Source organism: Schistocerca cancellata, chromosome 6 (assembly GCF_023864275.1).
Source record: "Schistocerca cancellata isolate TAMUIC-IGC-003103 chromosome 6, iqSchCanc2.1, whole genome shotgun sequence".
Lineage (NCBI taxonomy): Eukaryota > Metazoa > Arthropoda > Insecta > Orthoptera > Acrididae > Schistocerca > Schistocerca cancellata.
In genome coordinates this window covers 665,312,059-665,334,908 of record NC_064631.1, presented here as the reverse complement: position 1 = coordinate 665,334,908, position 22,850 = coordinate 665,312,059, and positions in this window count along the sequence as shown.

Here is a 22,850-nt window from a genome sequence, read left to right as displayed (position 1 = left end):
TGATAGTACAAAAATTTTCAGAGTTAAATGTACAACGTGCACACGATAAGGAAGAAATATTTGAAAGAATCGCGGAATCCGTGCCAAATGACAGAATAAATAACCTAGCACAACAATATGAACAGTTAACTACTAAATGTGTCAATACGGAAACCGACACTTCCGGAAGACGTATATAAACAGAAAGAACGAATACATGAAAAAATTGTTTAAAAAAACTCTGAGCACTATGGGACTTAACAGCTGAGGTCATCAGTCCCCTAGAACTTAGAACTACTTAAACCTAACTAACCTAAGGACATCACACACATCCATGCCCCAGGCATGATTCGAACCTGCGACCGTAGCAGGAAGAAAAAGCATCTAGAACCGTTCGGCCACCGCGGCCAGCAACAAATAGGTGACTTGTGGGAAAGAGTTGAGGAGATTTCAGATAAATTAGTTTAAATGGGGACAGAGATTCAGATGATACAGCTCCATTGCCATTTGCAGAAACAGAAGAGTACCAGAATATAAATAAACATGTTGAAAATCAGGGAAAATTTACTGAACGCGTTAAAAGGGAATTTGAGGCCTTACGAAAGCAAGTTAAACAAATTGAAAACGAAATCGTGGGAAAAGACAGTAGAAGAAATTTAGAATCACTGATAGCGGGGGGGGGGGGGGGGGGGGTTATGAAGAAAATCGTTTATTCATTTACGAGATGCAACAAGAGACCGCCAGGCGCGCGAGTTTGACAATAATCGACATCCGAATGGGAGGGACGCGGTAGGTCTTTGTCGCCACGAGGCGAACACTTTCCAACTGTTCGGAAATTTGAGATCTTTCGCAATTCTAATAAAGACATACATCCATGATCATAGTTAGATTAATTTATGTACGGACTTCCGCCAAATTGGCCACTAAGTCACAAACTGGAATTTATGTGTGGATATTTATAAATCGAACCGACGACGCGCAATCGCGCATTTATTAGAGATTCTAATAATTTAAATGATTTTTATCATGAATTTCTATCGGCATATTGGTCCGAAAAGACGCAAGAGAGAGTCAAACATAGTCTTATTATGCAGGGTAATTTTAAACAGTCTGAGTTCCGCACGCCGGCAGAATACTTTGATGACATGATTCGAAAGAATCAACTTCTTTCCAACTCTTATAGCCGGACTGAATTAATTCGTATTTGTTTAACTAAGCTCCAACAATCGATAAGACACACTGCTTTATCCGGAAGATGTAAAGACGACATTGAAACTTTTAAGACCTTTGTTTTAATTATAGTTGTAAATATATTCAAGAGCAAACTAAACTGGTACACCTGCCTAATATCGTGCAGGGCCCCCGCGAGCACGCAGAAATGCCGCAACACGACGTGGCATGGACTCGACCAATGTGTGAAGTAGTCCTGGAGGAAACTGACATCTTGAATCCTGCCGGGCTGCCCGTAAATCCTTAAGAGTACGAGAGGGTGAAGTTCTCTTCTTAACAGCACATTGCATGGTATCCCAGATACTCTCAATAATGTTCAAGTCTGGGGAGTTTGGTGCCCACCGGAAGTGTTTAAACTCAGAAGAGGTTTCCTGGAGCCACTCTGTAACTATTCTGGGCGTGTGGGGTGTCGCTTTGTTCTGCTGGAATTGCCGAAGACTGTCGGAACGCACAGTGGACATGAATGGACGCAAGTGATCAGAAAGGATGCTTAAGAACGTGTCACCTGTCACAGTCCTATCTATACGTATCTGGGGTCCCATATCACTCCAAACGCACACGCCCCACACCATTACAGAAACTCTACCAACTTGAACAGTCCCCTACTGACAATGCAGGTTCCATGGATTCATGTGGTTGTCTTCATACCTGTACCTCGATACAATTTGAAACGAGACTCGTCAGATCAGGCAACATGTTTCTAGTCGTCAACAGTCCAATGTCAGTGTTGACTGGCCCAGGAGAGGCGTAAGGCTTTGTGTCGTGCAGTCATCAAGGGTGCACGAGAGTGCCTCCGGCTCCGGAAGTCCATATCGATGATGTTTCATTGAATGGTTCGCACGTTGACAGTTGTTCAAGGCCCAGCTTTGATATCTGCAGCAATCTGCAGAATGGTTGCACTTCTGTCACGTTGTCACATCTTCAGTCTTCGTCGGTCCCGTTCCTGCAGGATCTTTTTCCGGCCGCACCACTGTCGGAAATTTGATGTTTTACTGGACTCCTGATATTCACGGTATACTCGTGAAATGATCGTACGGTAAAAACCACGCTTCATCGCTACCACGGAGATGCTGTGTCCCACCGCTCGTATGCTGCTTATAACAAAACGTTCAAACTCACTTAAATCTTGCTAACGTGCCATTGTAGCAGCAGTAACAGATTGAAACGTACCCTTAGAACAATTATACATGACTGTGCTAGAACTGGCACACAATATTTTTGGCGCAACGCAATCTGACTTTCAAAAATCCCTACAAAAGAATGGCCCTGACTAACATTGACCTATACCTTTCACAAATCACTTACATCACCAAAAATCTTCGTTACTCGAACTACTGCAATACAGCGAGCGCCACTACTGCCACCTAAATAAAAGATTCAAACTACTAAAGGCACTAACTACTGATAGGCATAGTTAACAAATGAAAGATTTTGATAGAGAACAAACAATGTATTCACCTTAATAGTGTTCAAAAGTCATAATATATATAGCGGTTCATGACATCCAGTCTTACAAATTTCAAAACTCCGCCATTTCTATCCCCACATCCATCACTGCTGGCGGCTCACCTCCAACTGCGCAACGCTACGCGCTGTTAACAGCCAACTGCCCAACACTCAATGGCGAATATTGCAACAATGCCGACCAGCCTCAGACTGCACACAGCACAGTCAGTGATTTTCATACAGAGCGCTACGTGGCGGCGGCGTTTCCAATATAAGAACCTAAACAGCCTACTTACAAGATCTAACAACTGCGCCAGACAGCTGTTGTCTTATATAGTCGTTGCTCACCGCTGCGTCGTATTCTGCCTGTTTATATATCTCTGCATTTGAATGCACATGTCTATAACAGTTTCTTTGGCACTTCTGTATATTTTGTTAGTATTTAATTCAGATTTCCTCTTAAATATGAATCATTTGTACACGTGTAATGAAATAAGTTATATCTTTTGCATGGATTGCTGGTCGATAGAATTGTAACGATTGCATTCTAAAATCTGGATGGGAGCCCATCTGTTGTAAGGAAACGAAAGACCACCAATGAAGAAGGGGGAAGGCATGGTGAGAGGGCTCCATTTCAGGACAGAACATCAGTCAGTAGTCAGCTATCATGGCGGTAAACTCTCGTATGCTCTACAAGGCTAAAGTCTGTGCATCCTCCTGACAACATTACCTCGGATGGCCTTTGCCTCCGATAGTAAAGATGATGATTCTGTAAACGTCGTGAGGCGTGGCGGGTGGTCCTTCTGGCCCTCGTCGTAACAAATTTGCTTGGTTAGGTACTTCCTCTGGGGTGTGCTGTGAGTGGTGTAGGGAACACGGAGCTGGACGAGTGTCCCTGAGTACTCGGTGTCCTGGCAATGCAGCTAGTTAACCCTGTTGACCGTTGGGCTATGCTTGCCCGCGTTTTCCTGGAGCATAGACCGTTCCTACTGGCGAGTTTAGCTGGAAAGGAGCAGCTCTCATCGCATGCAGCCTGGCTACGAACTGCGTAATTCAATTGTGGTGTGCCGAATACGCCGAGATGTACTGGACAACTTGTTGGCAGCTACGAGCAGGGGGGCCGTACTATCTGGCTCCTACCAGGAGTCATGAAGCTATTGGCCTCCCTGTCATTTATTTAAAATTATGTGCGACTACTGTTCAGTAGCTACTGTACTCAAAGATTGTTAATAACCAGGAATCCGGTTCCTTTATGCCCTTTCAGTGACCCCTTCGGTGACGTGTGTGTGCCCCTGGAGGTGTCTCTAAGCGCAAACTGGTATTTTGCAATTTTTAATCTAGTATTTGAAATCATTAATATTATCATTGAGTGTTTGATACTACTGATTGTAATTTCTGTCTGTTGTTGACCTTTAGGCTCTTCCTTGGGTGAGTTATTGGAAATTGGAAATTTGTGGTAAGTTGCAGTGGGACTAAACTACTGAGGTCATCCGTCCCTAGGCTTGTACACTACTTAATCTAAACACACCTATGCCCGATGGAGGACTCGAAACTCGAACCTCCGACGGGGTAGCCGTGCGAACCTTGGCAAGGCGCCTCACACCGGACGGCTACCCCGCGTGGCTGTAGATTGTTTCTTGTTATTGATAGGAAGGTTAGCTTGCAATCTTTACGATTAAGGAACTCCTATACTGAAGTTTTAATAGCTGGTTTCCTTGAAATGAATCTTTAATTTCTCGTTTAAGTATTGCGGTGTACGTTAAGTCACCTCAAAACTTGTTTGCTGTTTGTTGTTTGGTATATGTTGACAGCTTTGTATCTGCAGCAGGTGACGGGTTGTTGTTCCGCTGGCCCGGGGCAGGGAAGCGTTTTCCTTCTGCTTCGGCGGCTTTCCTGTCGTCGCACGAATCCTAAGTGTTGGCAGCTCACACGCGCTTCTCTGCATCTCCCGTTCCACCCTTAAGCTGAGCACTTTGTAATTCTTTTGGTAACGCTTCGCGGCAGGTGTGTAGCCCGAGTAAAAGTAATTTACGCAGTGTTTCGATTATAGTTAAGGTCGTTATGGGCGTGTGACGAAAGACTTCGGGCAAACTGAGCACAAGGTTTCTTGATTTCTAAGAAAAGAGGTTTCATTGTCATTATCATTTCAAGTGTTTTAGAAGTCCGGTAGTTTAAGTACTAAACTCGATTAGTGCGTAACAGGATGTGACCAGTTAGTGAAGCACTACTGTTTTCCTCGGTTTCCATGGGTGGCGCCTGGGCAGCTTGGTCATATCTTGTATGTATGAGACCAGAATAACCGGAAGAGAAGTATGCATTTTAATGTCATTTGTTTAACGTTTGTGGAACTTATATTTAGGTCCTGTTACGGGATTAGCCAACAGTTGTGATGCTAGTCGCGCTGACAAAGTGACGCAGCAGGTTTATTGAATCAGGTAGCTGTTTGTAATCGGGCCACCACTGCATTGCACGGTTGACAGTATCTTTTGTAATTTTATGCGTAATGTAACTAGCAGAACACACAGATTCAAATGTAGAGGATCTTACTTTTTGAATATATGATTTAGCAAACACTGATTTGAGAAGATAGAAGCTTTGCAAGTAATGTTTCCCTGCATTGCTTGCTCGTGCTTAATTTATCGTGAGTTCGTGAATGGCAAATTTTCTGTGATATTCCTTTACTGGTTGGGGTCAGTTTGATTGTCGAGACGAGCTCTTGTAAAATTATCTGTTCACATAGCTTGTACTCACAATTGTAGATGAACCACACGTTTACCATTTCAGTGACTTTATTTCATGGCAGATTTTTTTTTTAGCAATGAGTAATTTTTATGAAGAATTTTGTAATTGTTAAGGAATGAGTTTCGCATTATAGCTTTTGAATGCTAGTCTGTTCTAGATCATTCAGTAAATGCAGTATCTTCCACTGTCCCTTCTCGAAATTTTTATTTTCTATTTGTGTGTCACGGCACTGCACAGAGAGGAACACAGCCATTTTAAGTGAAGCATAATCTTCAGATCTACATTTACGTGATTACTCTGCTGTTCATAATGAAGTGCCTCGAAGAGGGTTCAGTGATCCACTGTCAAGCTGTCTCTCAACCGTTAGACTATCGAACATCACGCGGGACAAAACAAGAACTAACATTTTTCTGTGAAGCCTATAACGATATGTTTACGTAATGTGGATACATAAACATACAGTTATAAATGTCCCCATTCGTAGTCGCTAATTATAACAATTTGTTTACTTTTGTGCTGTAACATATAGCTATAATCAGCGGTGGAAATATATTTGCGAACGCCGACCGTGTACGGCTGTTTCTTGTTGGATCGTCTGATCAGTCGGAAGTTGCATTGCAGAGAAGAGTAAATGCCTATTCAAAATATAATTATTTTTGGATAGCTCAACATATATATCCTAATGGACCGTAGTTTATCATGCATTTACCAGTAGAATATGGCGCGGAGAAAATATTTCGCCGCATACAACTTCCGTCCGATTTCGACGAAAGAATTCGTGACTGTGAACTCTCTATTTGGTAGAAACATAAAGAAAATTAAATAACTTCATGAAGGAGTGAGTCATAGATTCTATATTAAATAAATAGTCCATACGCCAATTACATTTATATCTGAATTTATGGCAATTAATAGATGAACTTACACTGCAATGAAATATTTAACATGGATGCCGTTTTGACTGGCACTTCTCTTCTCGTAATAAAAATAATTCCTTTGACGTTTTCACATACACGCCGCACAATAAATCTACTACTATGCAGTATTGCATTTCAGTGTTGCACTTTTACTTTACACTAAAATAATATTATTTTTAACGATAATAATACGGCGACAAGACATGCGCGTCCGACACAAGTTACAAGAGCCAAGAGAAGAATGAGTAACTGTTCATCGAGAATATCTCGTACATAAAAGAAAATGTGTAAAAGTGTTCTTCTTCTGGCCGTTTTTCGCGCCGCGGTTTTCAAAGTCAATAACTCATTGCATCTCTGACGGCGCTTCGACAATAAACAAGTTACGTCACAGGTCGTTCACCTTTTCATTCTCGCAACATTATTTGCTAACTGTAGCTGTTGCCAAGCGACTGCTCGATTAATGAATGATTTAAAATGATAAGGCAATCACATAATGTTACAAGCCCTGATTTCTGTTATGTTATCGTAGGTGGGTGCGAGCAGAATGTTTTCGCAATCGGAGGAGAAAACTGGTGATTGAAATTTCATGAGAAGTTCCCGTCGCAACGAAAAGCGCCTTTGTTTTAATGATTGCCATTCCTGTTCACGTATCATGTCTGGCGCACTATCTTCCCTGTTTCGCGATAGTACAAAACGATACACCCTTCTCTGAACTTTTCCGGTGTCATCCGTCAGTCCATGAGCCGTGCATGGCTCGTGTTCGTGCTATATCTCATTTCACATCCTGTTTTTACTGTACTACCACCTCGTTATGTCAATTTCAATTACTGGTGTACCGAGTTGCCTCCTTGCCTGCCCGTAAGCGGCAGCAGAGGCGCTTATCGATATAAGCTCTGGCCTATTATCTTTGCTGACTGCTATTACATCCCGGTTGTCGTGTGTTCGGAGTTAGTTCGGACCTGCCAGTAAGTTGGGAGGCGCTAGGAGTGCAGTTCGGTTCTGGCAGTGTTTGGCTTAGGACGCGGCAGAAGTTCAGTCGGGGCGCGGCTGCAGTGAGGTCCGGGCAACCATGACTCGCCCGACGGTTGCCGGTACATATCACTTGAGTGCGGACCACCTTGGTTGGTCTTCGTTCGGTCGCCTTGTCGAGCGACGTGTATGTTGGCCGGCAATCGCTTATGGGTTCCCTGCGTCTGCCGGCTCGTGATTCGTGGCTCTGAGCACTATGGGACTCAACTGCTGGGGTCATTAGTCCCCTAGAACTTAGAACTAGTTAAACCTAACTAACCTAAGGACATCACAAACATCCATGCCCGAGGCAGGATTCGAACCTGCGACCGTAGCGGTCTTGCGGTTCCAGACTGCAGCGCCTTTAACCGCACGGCCACTTCGGCCGGCCTCGTGATTCGTCCTTGTTATTGCACAGCCGCTGCCGTTAGTATTGTCCAGTCCTTGGTGCAAGTGTTCGTGAAACTGTGTGGCTTGTGATGTCGACTGTTCAGTTATATTAGTGCTGTCTTCGTGCAGATGTGTGGCAGTCGGTCGGTTGGCATGGAGCAATGAGGAAATGTACACGGGTCATTGTTTGGACGGAGCCGCTGGCGGTCTCTACGCAGTGCCGGAGTGTGTGGGGCTGTTCTTATTGCTACGAGGACCGTGGCTCACCGACCCTGGACACGAAAGTTGAGGTTGGATTTAATTTATCAGCAAGTCAAGACTGTTCACATTGTGCTGTCTTGTTCTCGTTGTTGGCTGTTGGGACATTCCCTCGAGCAACAACGTGTGCGTTCGAGTTGGCGAAGGTTTAGCCACTCTCCAGTGGAGTCTAACTGTATTTGGTTATTTGCAATTGAAGTGCACCAGCGGAATTCTCTGCCTTGTGGCCGTCAACGTTCCAGTTACCTGCCCTGGCTGTTGACGCAAATTTAGGCAGTGTCCTTTCCTCACCGTGTTGTCGCTGTAAAGCACGGTGTGTAGTTCGACAGCTTAATGTATGCTTGGTTTTGGGCGTCCATTCCTTTTACGTTTGCATTGAACACCCGGTTGTGTGCTGGTCGAGTGGAGCGCAAGTTACCTTCGGTGAGTTCGTTAACTGTCTGTTGGTTGGGTTGTCGTCGGATCGAGAATGGTTGGCACGGCTGCCTGTCTCCCCTACGTGAACGTTAGTATTTCAAGTGCTGACCGACCCCCGAAACTTCAGAGCGCCGTTAGCTGCACTGCCTTTCCTTATTTTTTGTTATGTGTATTTGTATGGCTCATAGCCGACGGTTTTGAATTAAAGTTGAATTGTTTTTAATTCATGGGCCTTCAGCCACTTTAAAATTAAAATTCCTTGCTTGTCAAGTGTTAGATTGTTTGGGGCCTTTAGCCTAATTTAAGATAAGGCTTTGTTGTTTAAATTTTTTTACCTTGAGTCGTAAATCAACGGCCTTCAGCCGTCTTTAAATTAAGGTTGTTGCTTTCCAAGTGTTAGATTGTAGGGCCTTCAGCCCAATCATAGAACTTATTTAATGTGAGGCCTTCTGCCTTCTAAATATTTTGGCGTCTGAATTTTGAGTTAATGGCTTTTAGCCTTTTTTTTTTTTTTTGAAAATTAAAGTGATTGTGCCGTTAAGACATACGACAGTGTGACGTATTCAGCCAATGACTAAGTTCAAGAATTCTTACTGTAATGTTTGGTCAAATAAACAAAGCTATATGTGTTCGAGTGTAACTGACAACCGTTCACTTTGGTCCCTTTCCACAATTCCAACTACCTGTCCAGTCCTGCATGCTTAGCAGGGCTTTTCAGACCCACCTGATGCGGATCCCACATCGCACAGTAATACTCCAGAACAGAGCGAACAAGTGCGGTGTAAGTAGTCTGTATAGTAGACCTGTAGCACCTTCTAAGTGTTCTCCAACGAAGCGCTGTCTTTGGTTGGCTCTACCCACATTATCTATTTGATCGTTTCAATTTAGGTTATTTGTAATTGTAATCCCTAAGTATTTAATTGAATTTACAGCCTTTCTTTTAATACTCATGTGAATAACTTCACACTTTTCTATATTCATGGTCAATTTGCCACTTTTCGCACCATACATATATCTTATCTAAATCATTTTGCAATTCGTTTTGGTCATCTGATGACTTTACAAGACGGTAAATAACAGCATCATCTGCAACCAATCTAATAGGGCTACCCAGATTGTCGCCTTTGTCGTTAATATAGATCATGAACAATAGAGGCCCTATAACACTTCCTTGGGGAACGCCGGATATTACTTCTGTTCGAGTTCTATCCCGATGTCTTTCCGTCTATTACTACGAACTGTGACCTTTCTGACAGCAAATCACGAATCCAGTCCCACAACGGAGGCGGTATTGCATAGGCACGCACTTTGGTTAGAAAGACTTGTGAGGAACGGTGTCGAAAACCTTCTGGAATCCCCTGTCCGTAGCTCTCATTACTTCATGAGTATAAAGAGCTAGATGTGTTTCACAAGAACGATGTTTTCTGAATCCGTGCTGACTATGTGTCAATACATCGTTCTCTTCGAGGTAATTCATAATGTTCGAACACAGTATACGTTCCAAATCCCTACCGAAAATCAACGTTAGTGATATGGAACTATACTTAAACGGATTGCTCCTATTTCCCTCTCTGGGTATAGGTGTGACTTGAGCCGTTTTCCAGTCTTTAGATACGGAACTATCTGTGAGCGGACGGTTGTATATAATTGCTAAATATGGAGCTATTGTATCAGCCTACTCTGAAAGGAACCTGACTGGTATACAATCTGGGCCGGAGGTCTTGCCTTTATTAAGTGATTTAAGCTGCTTCGTTACACCGAGGATATCTACTTCTACGTTTCTCATCTTGGCAGTTGTTCTTGATTGGTATTCAGCCGGCCGGAGTGGCCGAGCGGTTAAAGGCGCTACAGTCTGGAACCGCACGACCGGTACGGTCGCAGGTTCGAATCCTGCCTCGGGCATGGATGTGTGTGATGTCCTTAGGTTAGTTAGGTTTAAGTAGTTATAAGTTCTAGGGGACTTATGACCACAGCAGACGAGTCCCATAGTGCTCAGAGCCATTTAGCCATTTGATTGGTATTCAGGAATATTTATTTCGTCTTCTTTGGTAAAGGAGTTCCGGAACACCGTGTTTAATAACTTTGATTTAATGGCAGTGTCATCAGTGACTTCACTGTTGTTATCGCGCAGTGAAGATATTGCTTGAGTCCTATTTCATGATGGCCAACACAAATGGTCTAAAATGGTTCAAATGGCTCTGAGCACTATGGGACTTAACATCTGTTGTCATCAGTCCCCTAGAACGTAGAACTACTTAAACCAAACTAACCTAAGGACATCACACACATCCATGCCCGAGGCAGGATTCGAACCTACGACCGTAGCGGTCGTGCGGTTCCAGAATGAAGCTCCTAGAACCGCACGGCTACACCGGCCGGCACAAATGGTCTACTGTCATCTCTGCATAAGGGTTAGTTTTCACTAGAGTTAGGTCTCGCAGGATGTGGGTACTGCGATGTTTATGTACGTCTGGTTAGGGTTAACCGTTAATACGCTGTCATCTGGAGATAGATTGGATCAAAAGTTGAACGAAGTGTAACGGTTTGAAGGGCAGAGAGGGAAGAAAGTGCGAGGGCAAGAGCCAAGGGGAAAAAACCTCTCTGATAGTTCGGTCGGGTTGTAACAGCAGTAGCGGTTTTCTTGCTGCCTGCGACAGGTCGTGCAAAGGTAGGGTTTGTTAGTAGTGAGTATAATGCAGGTCGATACCTTTGACGTGTGCGGTGCTGTTATTCGGCGGCTGCCGCTGGGTGCTTGTGTTGATTTCTTGGTCAGCGTCAGCATATCTGGACCAGTTAGGTTCATCATCGTTTTGTGTGCGATATGTCATATACCAGATTCACAGTATAGGGTAATGCTGGCGAATTGTTTGTGTGTTGGTGTGCGAGCTTGTCGGTCTCCCTGCTGTAGCCTGTTGGTCGCCTTTAATAGCAGCTTGCATATCCAGTCAACGTTGCTTGTATGCAGGGGCTTCCCGACATTTGACGCTTGTGGATGAATATTAGCTTGCCGTAAGTGGTTATGGCCTAGCTAATAGGGTCTTTGGCCACTTATGCTTCTACCTATGGTTGTGATCATGATTTCCCAGTGTATGGATGAAAGGAGTGTTCGAGTGTCTCGAGTTCCTGTATATTCGTGAGGCTTGTTTTTTGAATACTTCCTTGAGGATTTCAAGGCGTTATCCACTGTGAAGATCCGCGGTGCGTGTGTAGCGAGGAGCGTTGCTAATGATGCATAGCACTTTGTTCTGTATGATCTGCAGGCGGCGCAGGCGTGTAGGAGCTGCGTATCCCCAGACTGGAGCTGCTTACGTCATCAGTGGTCTAATCAGTGTCTTGTATACAGACCTCGACAAAGTTGTTTAAGCCTCACATGCGCTCTGTTGGCAACGTATTCTATGTGGTCCCCCCCATGTATGTTTCCGGTCCAGCCAGACATCGAGATATCTTACTTTCTCACGGAAACGGATTGGGCGTGTATGTAGTGTTACCTGCCTACAGTGTTGATGTTTGCGCAGTAGTTTCGGTCTGCGTGTGAACAGAACTGCTTCGAACTTGTCGACGTTTACTTTAATACGCCACCGTTCCAACCAACGCTCGGCAGTTCTGAATGCCGTCTTTATTCTTGAATTATATCTTGCGCAAGGATGGCTGTGTTCAGAATGAGATTTTCACTCTGCAGCGGAGTGTGCGCTGATATGAAACTTCCTGGCAGATTAAAACTGTGTGCCCGACCGAGACTCGAACTCGAGACCTTTGTCTTTCGCGGGCAAGTGCTCTACCAACTGAGCTACCGAAGCACGACTCACGCCCAGTACTCAGAGCTTTACTTCTGCCAGTATCTCGTCTCCTACCTTCCAAACTTTACAGAAGCTCTCCTGCGACTGTGTTGATGGCTGTGTTGCTGGAAAGTCGTTAATGGACAGGTTGAACAAGATGGGCCCAGTATGTTTTCGTGGGGTACTCCAGCTTGGATACGGTGTTGTGTCGATTGTTTGCCCTGCACGTCAGTGTCAAAACCTCTGTTCGTGAGATATGAGTGTATGAGAAGTACGAGTCAGTCGGGGAAACCAGCATCGGTTGGTTTGCATGTAAGTCCGTTGTGCCAGAGACAGCCGAACGCTTTTTCGACGTCCAGGAACACGACCCCCGTGGCTTTGTTTCTTGTTGTAGCTGTGTGTTATATGTTCGACTACACGGAGGAGTTGTTGCGTTGTTTATTGGTGATTCCTAAAGCCGAATTGCTACGGTCTTACGGTGTCGTTGGCGATGCGGTGCCTAGTGATGTGTTTTATTATTACCTTCTCAACAATCTTGATGAGCGAGCACAGCAGACTGAGCATAGGTAATTTTGTGGGAGGGAGTGGTCTTTCCCTGGCTTCCTGAACATCAGGACCTCGGCCACCTTCCAAAATTCAGGGAAGTGTTGGCGTTTTAAGATGGCATTCGTCCTGTGCACAAGGTATTCTACAAATCCATCCGTGGACTCCAGCAGGACGCGGTTTTGAATGCCATCAGGCCCAGGAACTTTCCTAGCATTGATATGCTTGACAGCCGAAGTAATTTCGTCTGATTTCGTTGCGGGAGGCCTGGGCTACAAGTCGTGTAACCTCCTGGTCCGTTTCAAGTGAGACTACTGCGTCTGAAGGAGCCAGATTCGACATGAAAGACGCTGCAATGTTGTGGCCATAAGCTCTGCCTAGGTCGTCTGGTTCTTGTGTAACCTCCCGTAGAAAAATAAAAATAATAATGATAATAAAAATTTACCAGAATGTTGACTTCCCTACAACATTAAAGAATGAAGATTGCTCATTAAACCCACAATAACTTTAATTAAATAATGAAGCATGAACTGACTGTAACATCTCAACACAAATAATCAAACATGACAAATTTTATAGGTACAGCAGCGCTGACCTACGGCCCTGTGAAATAATTAAACCTGATAAACTCTTACTTCTGTAAAAACTCCATCTGCTCTTATTTTTGGCACAGCTTCGTGCAATGCTGGCGTATATTTAATTCTGATTCTTGGAGGATATGCATAGGAAATATTCTTTGAATTGAAATGAATCTTTTTCTTCAAAAGGGTGGAAAAATTCTTTAAATTGAAATGATTACTTTCTTTAAAAGATTTTTTATAAAAAAATTATTATTGGGGCATCTCTTGAACAGATTAATTACAATTAACAGATGTTATTAGCTGAGCGCAATGCTGCTTCATTACCTTCTATAACAAAATACCTCGTCGCGAACCGTGACCAGAGATGGAGGGAGAGCACGCCGCCGACCCATGTCGACGCCCGCTCAGTACAACCGTCCACTCGCTACAACCACTGCTGACCGAGTGCAACTCGCAACTGCTCTTGCCGACTCGCAACATGCTACTTCTACTGTCTCCCGCGCGCTACTACTCTCGAACTGAACTCTCGCGCGGTCAAGCGCAGACTAGAATTAATGTAATGTTTCTCCCTGGTGAGGTGTCTAGCTAGCTAGTTCAAATTTGGCATGATTTTTCGTTGCTTTTGCAACAGCGATCTGAACTGTTTTGTGTACCATGGTGGATCAGTGCCATCACTGCAGTGCACTGCAGTTTTACAAGGCTTTCTTTTCTTTAGCTAGTTTGCTGCTGCATGTTTTTATTTTAACCAGTTTCCAGCACTACCGAATTGCAGTTGCCACAGGTAAGTCATCAGAGTTTATTAGGAACAGTTTAACATCAGTTAGGAAACGATAACTTCATTCACAGTTAACGCTTTGCCTTTCAAAATTAACATCAGTTTCAATTTAGGTGAAGTTCAGTCCAGATTTCACTTTTTATGCAGAGAGCTCATTCTAACAGAAGTGTATTAAATTCGCGTGTGTCTCATTTAGTGTTCGGAATTTTATTTCGTCATTTTGCTTACGTAAAATTATTCGTCGTATTTTACGAAACCTCTAAAGACATTTATTCTTTCAAATTCATTTTGTAATTTCACTTAGAATTGTTTATTCCGTTAGTTTCGTGTGTTGAAACTGCAAGTCACGTACTGTGACGTCGCTCATTGTAGCACTCTTTGTTGCATTGCGTTAACACAGAAATGCGCAGGACAGTTTCTTTAGCATACAGTTATAGGTTTTCTTATTTGTTTGGTAAAAGTTAATTCAAATACAGTTATACAGTATTATACAGATTTTGGCGACTAATTTCAGCAGATAGCATTTAGTAAGCACCCAACTTGCATTGTTCATGATCAGAATAGAGACACACACGATATTTAAGAAGATGAAACCAGTTCAGTTTAACATAAAATAATAAATACAACAAGTTACAATGTGTACTTGTCTTTATGAGATATCTACCTATTCAGCTGCTGATTAATCACCTTCGTTGCTTTAGATGCTACGCTGTTCAGAACCACACACAATATTGTCGTAATCTTTAACTTCAGGCAGTGTTCTGATGGTTAATTAGTGTCCTACAGCGAAGCACATAATCAATATTATACGTAAGGCTTTGTTCAGTATCTTCCTCATGAAGAAGTTGATGCAGACAGTTAATAGGATATTGGAATCATGGGTTGAATTACAGCAATTTTGCTCATTAAAAAGTGGATGTGAATGAGACTGACGACCGTAATTTTAACTTGCTACAGCACGTAATTACAGACTTGTATGACCTGTCAACAGTGGCGTGCGGTGACATTTGAACAAGGGAGGCCACCGCAAAGGGCAGTATTTTCAATTAGATTTTTTGAAACAAATTACATGCTAAACTGCTTTAATGTTAAATACGGGATTAAAGTACACAAGCTATCGAATAGCTGAGAGGCAGAGCTGAAATAGCGCCAGTGAAAAATACAGGTAGTTGCACATGAAGTTTGTAATACATAATGAACGAAAATTAGTTATTTGCCTTAATGTCTTTATTTTTCTTGAATGGTAATTCATTTCTCCTTTCCTTCCCGTTGAGATGGTTCAAATGGCTCTGAGCACTATGGGACTCAACATCTTAGGTCATAAGTCCCCTAGAACTTAGAACTACTTAAACCTAACTAACCTAAGGACATCACACACACCCATGCCCGAGGCAGGATTCGAACCTGCGACCGTAGCAGTCCCGTGGTTCCGGACTGCACCGCCAGAACCGCTAGACCACCGCGGCCGGCCCTTCCCGTTGAGTCATTCGATAATACACTAATAGAACTCTTCTTCACTTTCAGCTAATTTTAGCTTCAGGTGCTTCTTTTCCATAGTCACTGCTGATAGTTTTGAGAGTCTTTGTTGTTTTGGAGTTTCTGCAGGAGCTGCGAAACGCAGAAACAGGACATTCAGTACTTGCAACGGTCACATGTAGTCTATTCTTGAGACAAAGGTACAGAGCTTTTAAAGTTCAGTTAATGCAGAGTATGACAGACCAGTACTCCCAGCTGGGGAAGAAGTTGGCGCAGTTCCATAGAAATATCCTCCTCCGTCAAGTATGATTCAGAGAGTTCATTTCTGAGATGCCCAAAATCAAAATATTGGCCCTAGCTTTTATTCAGCAATCTAGAAATTTCCTCAGGAAAACTGCTTTTATTACGCTCTGTAGCATATAATTATTTTTTTTAAATTCTTGTTCTTCAATATATATGATATATGAACAACCCACCACCTAAAACATTAGTGTCTCCTAATTGATACGATATAATTATTATTACTGCAGCTTATTTCTAAGAATATTAGTTCTTTTACTCATGCACTATGGGCACTACTGCTATGTCTTAGGTTAGCAATGTTTGACTATTTTTGCTACCTATGATAGTCTGCTTCACCTGCAGTGTTACAGGTGTACCAGCGTTTATATAAACCTACACTGTTGGCCGAGTTCACCGATCTAATCCCGGTGAACATGTCCCTGGCACTGGGCTGGCCCAGAGTGGTTGATCGCTGCAGTACTGCACTAGCGTTACTATGCTAGCTTATCGTACATCCCACCTAATATTTAATCTTATGTCAAATCCGGTGAGTGTCAGAATCGGTGAAAAGGTGCACGCTCCCCCTAATCCCAGACGTGGCGGATTCCAGCCGTGAAGCGGCTGGCAAAGTCCACGCCTCGGCGGAACAGGACAAGTGCAAGAAGTCAGGTCGGAATCAAATGTGAGATGTCAGTTATTGTTCCGTAGGAATTCCTATATGACTTTGTGTGATATTTCATTTGGCAATTTATTCTAGATTGGGAAGTGGTCCTCATGCCTGAGCAGGTGATCCGCGTCATAGTTTGGTAACTGTTGTCGTAATTGTGCCGCTACGTCGTCGAAGAGGTGGCACTCATACAACACATGTTCTGGTTTACCTTGTGGGGCCCCACAGTCACACGGTGGCGCAGCCCGTTTACCGAACCGACATAGGTATGCCGGGTAGGGTCCATGTCCCGTAAGAAAGTGCTGCAGTCCTCTTGAAAGCTTGAAATGTTTTAATTGTAGTCGCTCCCTGATGTTTGGCAGTAGTTCGTGTGTTCTGCGAGCGGTGTCTTCATTGTCCCACTGTTCTTGCCAAAGCTCCTCCCCCCCTACGTCTGATTTCTAGTTTGTTCCCCACGTGAATCCCCATTAGTTCAATTATTTTGTCCCTGTTTCCCTTTTTGACCCTGCTGCTTGTTCTCTAATCCTTATGTCGAGTGGACAAAGCCCCATTAGTACTATTAGCACGCCCCCCGGAGTTGTTCTATGTGCCCCTACTGATCTCAGGAGCATATTTCGCTGCACTCTTCTTACAGCCATGACAGGCATGACCCTCGTGAGCCTGTGAGCCGAGACTCCTGACCAGTATCCTACAATTGATGTCAAAATACTATTGTGATATAGTTTTATTAGTTCTGGTGGCAGGTGGAAGTCAATATGTGATGTATAACTCCACCTCTCATCGACAAGTACTCCCAAGTATCGTGCCTCGTGGCGCCGAAGAACTGGTGAGCCGTCCATTCTCACGGTCGGATTTCTAGCTAGTTGTCCCTTCAGTAGTAAGTATGTGGACTTACTTGGTGAGATCTTCATTCTGGCCGTGTGGCACCATGTGCTCAAGATTGATATGACCCTCTCAATTTTTGGTTCTACGTCTTCGCGTCTACGACCGCCATCCAGCAGGAGGAGGTCGTCTGCGTGGGCTATGCCCTCTGGCACATCATCGCTGTTCTGCAGGTTGTCCAAAAGGGTTTCATGTTCATATCCCAAAAGATGCCTTGTGGAGGGCAAAAGGGCAAGAGGCAGACCTAGAAGAAAGTACATAAGCCAGATAACGCAGGACCTAGGATGCGGAAGTTTCACGGAATTGAAGAGGCTGGCCGACAATCGCACTGAATGGAGAGCTGCTGCAAATCAATCTTAGGATTGGCAACTTAAGAAGATCCCAAAAGAGTGGCCCCAGGACAGATCCCTGTGGGCACTCCTTGGTAATCTTTCTACTGATTCTCCCGCTAGGGGACAATAGCCAGACCCTCCCTATTCTCACAATAGCTCCTAAGACAGCCATATAGCGACCCTGGGCACTCCTTCTCTCGCAAGCGGGAGAAGAGCGAGAGCCACCATCGGTTGTCAAAGGCGCCACTGATATCCACCATGATGGCAACTACGTATTTGTGTGGGTTGAGGCACAGACCTCCGCGGCCAGGGCGATGGCGTCAGACGCCGATTTTCCCGACCGGAAACCGAACTGCCTCTCACTCATCCCACACAGTACTCGGTCTGCTGCCAGTCTGTCTGCTAGCAACCTCTCAAAAAGTTTCCCCAGCCGGTCCAGTAAACGGATGGACCTGTAAGATTTGGCTTCTTTGGGGTCTTTGTCTGGGACCTTCTTAATTATAACTACAGTAGCCTTTCTCCATATTTGGGGGAATTTCCCGAGCCTCAAGCACTCGTTGTATAGCTTTGTGAGAGGTGCCACCAGCTGGGGGCCAGGAATTGTACCACCTCTGCAGTGAAACCCTCTGGGCGAGGAGCCTTGACCTTTTTAAGGGCATTTATCTGAGCAGCTCCTTCCTCTTCGGAGAAGGAATATACCATGTAGTTATTCTTGTATTCCTCTTGATCTTGTCTCCCAATCTGCTGTTGCGCCTCGGAGTCATCATTTTCGCTATCGTTAGGCAGCAGGACCCCTAGGAGGACCTCAGCAGTTTCCTGCCAGGTTTCCGTCGTCCTACCCTGGTCCCTGACGGTAGACAACACCATGGGTGACCTGATCTTCTCCCGTACTAGCTTGTACGGGATGCCCCATGAGTCTGTAGGCAATTGAATTTGAACGTACTTCTCCCAGCTCTGTAGCCTGACTGCCCTACGCTCCTGTTGAAGGTGCTCCTTCACTTCCCTGTATCTTTGCAACCAACGTTGCTTTTCCTCCCAGACGACACGCCGCGGATAGTACCTCCACGCCCTCCTTACAGACTGGCGCATCTGTCCTAGTTCGGTTGCCCATGGTTGACGGAGAGGCCTCAACGGCTCTCCTCCTGATTGGTACGGCGGCTTTCACCGCCCTAACAACTGCTTTCACCAGTTCCTCGGCGTATCCTTCTACATTCTCGTCACCTTCTGGTAATGTCGGTATTTCACAATCCCTCGACAGGCGGTCCCAGTCAGCCCTATTGTAGTTTATCTGTGTCTTCCACCCCATGTCCCAGCGGCACTCCTCGTCTCCCAATGAGAATGTGGTAAGGTTGTGATCACTGGTTGTTACTTGGTCCCAGACCATCCAATTTGTCACTCTGGTAGCGAGATTTGGCGTGACCAGGGTAACATCGATGTTCGTGCCTTCATCCCCACCTCCTGCATAGGTGGGGGGGGGGGGGGGGGAAGGGAGGTTTCCTTGTTTGTTGGCAACCATTAGCTGTAACGCCATGATGGTCACCTTGGTTTTTTCTCCCCGATCATCACGAGTGCCACTGAACTTCGCATTTGTATCTACTGTGATATTGCATCGACGCACCCGCAACGCCGTGGTCACTTGTGTTAGTTTATCTAAGAACTCATCTATTCCCCTGCCGTACTGGAAGTACATGTTGATGATGTACAATACTCCAGCTGTTGAACGTAGTTCCATGACGTTGCAGTGGTCATCGGAGAAGTGGGAAATAATAATTAATGAAACCTAACTTTTTCAAAGCGAAACTCCAGCTGCTGATTTATGACGTCGTAAGTTTACAAGTGTAGACTTTGACAGTAGGTGCTGCGGTCAGTTCCTTGATGACATCTTATAATGGGCCCTTCGCCAGTTTCTTCACAACTGGACCAATTTACTTCAAACAGAACTCTGTTCTGACGAATGTACGACATAGTTTCTGCTATATGAGCCACACAAATATTGACATACAGAATTTCTAGCTACCGAATTTCAAAGAGAATATCAGTAACTCCAGTTCTTTCACCGAATATATGAGTTTTAAACCAGACTCATGCATTTCAACTGTAAGGAACGCATATGTAATTCTTCAGAGTTCCTCGGCGATCAATTGGCATCTTAAGGTGACGAGTATTTGCCGGACATCAACGTCGTTGTTGCACGGTATTTCGATAGTATGACTCGTTACCTTCATCAGCTACTACCTGAGATTGTTTCAGGAAGCACCTGATCAAGATAACGGCTCACGTTGTCGAAATATCGTACAAGAACAACGGTGATACACAGGCGAATACCCAACACCCCAAGATGGGAGGGACACATGATTTTACAGAGAAGCTGCACTTACATCAACGAAACCAAGATATGTTTCTTGAACTTGACAATTAACAGACACGTACCTCAGTATAGTAGAGAATTGAGAGTGCTTCGATACATGGCTGGTTTAGTCCACAATTATTGCAATGAAGCGTGCATTACTTATCGCTTTCTTAATTTATTTCCATAGAACAGAAGCGACAAATTCCACTAGGTAATTTTGAACTTGATTAGATAGCTCAGAGAACATTGGAGCCATCTTTACATATTGGGCCAACTTTTCATCGTATCTGCTTAGGAGAAAATCTAATTCAGCATAGTTTCCACGATTTGCAATGTAACCTCCCCGCAATAAATGATTAAATGATAATTGAAATGTGAGCCAAATGTAAACTCCCACGCAAAATGTTATTTAAATGAATTTTTAATTATTCTGAGCTCTGAACAAAACTTGGCTCCAACTTAGTCTCTGTGCAAACAAAGCATTCACACTTAATATTCCCACAACATTCTTTTCTCATTTAAATGTCAGGTTCGAAATAGAAAAATTCCTAATCACCAAAAATAATAAAAAAGTTTCTGTAACCTGATAAATTTTATAAGGACAGCAGCGCTGACCTTCGGCCCTGTATTCTGAATAAAAAGCAAAAATTCTTACCTCAATAAAACTGCAATTATATCCGCTCTAAAATACTCATTTTTCGACACAGCTTCGTGCAATGCTGGCGTATATATATATATATATATATATATATATATATATATATATATATTATTGGAAGGAATGATCATGCATTTGAAATTCTTTAAATTAAAATGAATGCTTTTCTTTAAAAGAGTTGCTTTATATTATAAAAATTATTATTGGGGCATTTCTTTGAATAAATTAAATTACAATTAACATACTTTATTAAATATGCGCAAGGCTGCTCCTTTACCTTCTACAACAATACTCATCCTCCAGAGTCCTGACCAGAGTCGCGACCAGAGCACACAGCCGACGCATGCCGACTAGCACGGACTGACGATTACTACCGGACTGCTACCCACTCACTACTACTACTGTCGACTCGCGCGGTCAAGCGCAGACTAGCAACTGCTAACGATAAACTACTCTCTGGTCAGAGATTCTGTCATGCCTCGCCATCGCTGGCAATGTATACATCTTACAGCAGTGTTGTCATTTTCTGTGATCACGAAATGGAAGTTGTTGACTAACAAGGAAGTTTTACATCAATCAAACATTGGGTTACTGTTCTGTTTTGCTTTCCAATCTCATTGTGTTTAAGGATGTCTAATATTCGTACGTAATCCATTTGGAATAAACTGTTGATGAACCAAACTACTGTGATGAAAAAAAATTCAGCATATGTTCGACAGTGATTGTTCATGACGATTTGCAGCTTTTGGAAGGTCATTCATGTCATCGAATCCTGAGGAAGGCCATGCACTGTTATCATTTGCAAAAAAGTACACATGGCGAACAATATAACTGCGATGTCTTTTTACGTCCATATTAACACTCGGTCTCAATGTAGTATTCGTTAAGGAAATGTCGAACTCGTCTTTCTGTCATTGTTTCTATATAAGGCAATGTTGGGAGCCAATTTTTCGCGCGCCAGTCTTCTCTTCGAATGAACGCGTTCAAAGGCCTGGTACGAAGTCTCTCCAACATGCAAAACCACTCCTCGCCTCTCATCACTTGCAGCCTTCGCCATCCATTTTCACGGTGGAACCAATCACCATCAATTGCAGAATTAGTCTGGCCAGGTCATTCCCTCCTAACATCAGAGCACCTCAGATGGAAAGAAAGAAGTTACAAATGAGAGGTGTTTTCTGGTTGACACTGAGGTGACGAAAGTCATGGGACACCTCCTAATATCGTGTCGGACCACCATTTGTCCGGTGTACTGCAGCAGATCGATGTAGCATGGACTCAACAAGTCGTTGGACGTCCCTGCAGAAAAAGTGAGTCAAGTTGCCTCTATTGCCGTCCATACTTCCGACGATTTCAAGTTGCAGGTTTCTGTACACGAACTGACCTCTCGATTAACTCCCATGAATGTCCGATGGGATTCATATCGGGTGCTCTCCTCGAATTGTCCAAAATGTTCCTCAAACCAATCAAAGACAACTGCGGCCCGATGACAGGACGCATTGTCCATCCATGGAAATTCGTTCGTTGTTTGAGAACATGAAGTCAATCAATGGCTGCAGATAGTCTCCAAATAGCCGAACATAAACATTTCTAGTCCATTCCACGTATGCACAGCGCACACCATTATGGACCCACCATCGGCTACCACAGTGCCTTACTGGCAACTTAAATCCTACTTGAACCCTGCGATCAGCTCTTACCAACTGAAATCGAGACTCGTCTGACCATGCTACGGTTTTCCAGCAGTCTAGTGTCCAACCGATACGGTCAGGAGTCCAGTAGAGGCTCAGCAGGCGTTGGCGTGATGTTAACAAAGGCGTCGTATGCGGCCATAGCGAATCAACGCCAAATTTCGCCGCACTTTCTCCTAACGCATACGTTCGCTATGCGTCCCACATTGATTCCTGCTGTTATGTCACGCGGTATTACTTGTCTCGACGGCCGCTGCGTTGTCTATGGTGAGAGGTAATTCCAGAAGTCCACAGTCCAATACATTGAATCTGCCAATACTGCATTCCCTAACGAGTTCCCCAACTGAATGTACCATACGTCTAGCTCCAGCTACCATCCCGCGTTAAAAGCCTGTGAAATTCTCCTCGTGCAGTCACAATCACGTTGAAAGCCTTTCTTCATCAATCGACTGT